The following is a 2,307-nucleotide window of genomic DNA, read 5'->3' on the forward strand; positions in this document are numbered from 1 at the left end:
AGGGGCTGCATCCTTCAACCGTTGCGGCCTATGAGGCCTTTGAAGGTGAGTCCTTCGGAGGTACCTTCAAAAGCCGCGTCCACCGTTGTTAAATGGGACGGTCTAGCCTTCGGAGCATTTCCTGGTTGCGTCGCCAGATGTTCCTGCCCCTTACCCTTAGGTCACGACTTCTGCCGCCCAGGGTAGCGAAAGTGACGATCTACACCACTTGATGTCGCCATTTTCCTTCTTTCTTTCTTCTGTTTTGGGTGTGTTAAAATAATGCTGCGTTAATTTAGAACTGGAGGAATGAGATCGGAGTCAGCTCAAAGTTCAAACAAGGGTTTTAATCTTGTACAAGAGGAGCATTCACAGAGCAACACACAGGTCAGTTACAAAGTGAAGACTCATTATCAGAGCAAGGCTTGGTTTATATCTCTGTGGGTGTGTTTTCACTCTAACAGCTGCTCATTCATGCCCTCCTACAGAGAAGAGAGTGTTTACCTTCAGTGATTACTCGGTACCTTACATAGGTCATAAAACAATATAAAACAAGTAATAAAACAAGGTCATAAAAGAGGTCACAAGTTACAGGTCACAGTTCACATTTAACGGTCTCTCTCAATAAGGCGTAAGGTCAATAGGGCAAACGTCGATTCACATTCCTCTACATGAAGTACAAAATTGTCATCACAGGGTACGCAAAGGATCTTGGGATATGGGAGGCCACGAAGGATAGTAGCAGTGCGTCCTCCAAAAAGAGGGAAAAGAAGGCTGCATTTGAAGGAGCCTTTGAATTGGGACAGCCTTCGCGTGGCGTTCCGATGTAATTGGCCTTCAAATGCGCCCTTCGAAGGATGCAGCCCCTGAATTGAGACACATCCACAGTGAGACAGCGGCTCTCCTTCCTCCTTCTCCTCTTCATCTTCATCAAGTAGCATGTGAGAAGGGCCAGGTGGTGCAGAAGAGGCGGGGCCTGGGTCTGATGTCACAGAGGGTGCAGATGGGGTAAAGGTGATGAAGATGATGTTGACACGAGGTCGTCCTGATGACAAAACTTGAAGAGCTCAAACTTGCGACTGCATCTTGATGGAACAGAGTGAAGAAAGAACCGAGTCGAGCTGCTGGAGACAAAAACACTCCGATGAGGTCACCCAATGATGTAATCAGCTGGCCAAGCTCCAAAAACACTGCAGCTGCAACACGAGCGCTCACTCTGTGTGAAAACCATGAGACACAGCTTGAAGACAGTGTCTCCACCACTTCTTCTGTACCTCCTCTTCTCCTTCTCCACCTCCTCCACTCCTCCTCCACTCCTCCCCCACTTCTTCTATACCTCCTCTTCTCCTTCTTCACCTCCCCCACTCCTTCCGTACCTCCTCTAATGTGATACTCTAATGGACAAACATTTGATAATATTTTAGTCTCATTCAGTTTTCACCAGGTTGTGTTTGAGTCTGGTTGGTTTTTGGTTTGGATGATTTGTTGACTCAAGCAGTTGCCAGGCAACCGTTGGATAGGGATAGGAAGGTCACTGTTACTCTTATCGGTTGTTTTTGATGCCACTTTAAGAACAGAATGAACAGTTGCTTTACGTTCACACGTACGCGGACAGTTGAGCGTTATATCACTTTGGCGTGTGCTTGGCAGCCTGCGTTTGTATGGACGGGAATCTTTTGAAAATAATGCATTTTTAAAAATACCTATGTACATGTGGAATAGGCCTTATTTTCTTGTACTCTATATAAACATTCTTGAATACTGAGCCAGCGCTATTTCGAACAACAAAACTATAATATATATATATATATACACACACACACACACACACACACACACACACACATACATTTCTGACGGACAGTTTGGATGATGCTCACCATGTCAGACTTCAGTCAGACCGAGTTCATGAATGCGTAGCTTCATTCAGCTGACTAATGACCCGCCCCCTGCACAGGACAGGCTCCCACACAGATATGTTCAGGATTGGGAATAATGAAAATCCATCATAGACTTAAACTTTTCATTTTTGCGATACCATCAGCAGAACCGACAACACTGGAGCTTATTGATACTACGGTCTTTCTAAATTTAGCCCCAGGGCCCGTTTAATACCAGGTTTTAAGAAGAACAAACAAAGCCCGCCCAGCAAAGTCGCGACTCTTCTCTGTTCTGGCACCTCAGTGGTGGAACGAACTCCCGACCAACGTCAGGACAGCAGAGTCACTCGCCATCTTCCGCAAAAGACTCAAGACTCACTTGTTCAGACTTCACCTCGACCCCGCACAGCATGACCCTAACCTTATTAAAAAGATCCAGACAGCTTCG

Source organism: Pagrus pagrus (assembly GCF_965226575.1).
Source record: "Pagrus pagrus genome assembly, chromosome: 2".
Classification (NCBI taxonomy): domain Eukaryota; kingdom Metazoa; phylum Chordata; class Actinopteri; order Spariformes; family Sparidae; genus Pagrus; species Pagrus pagrus.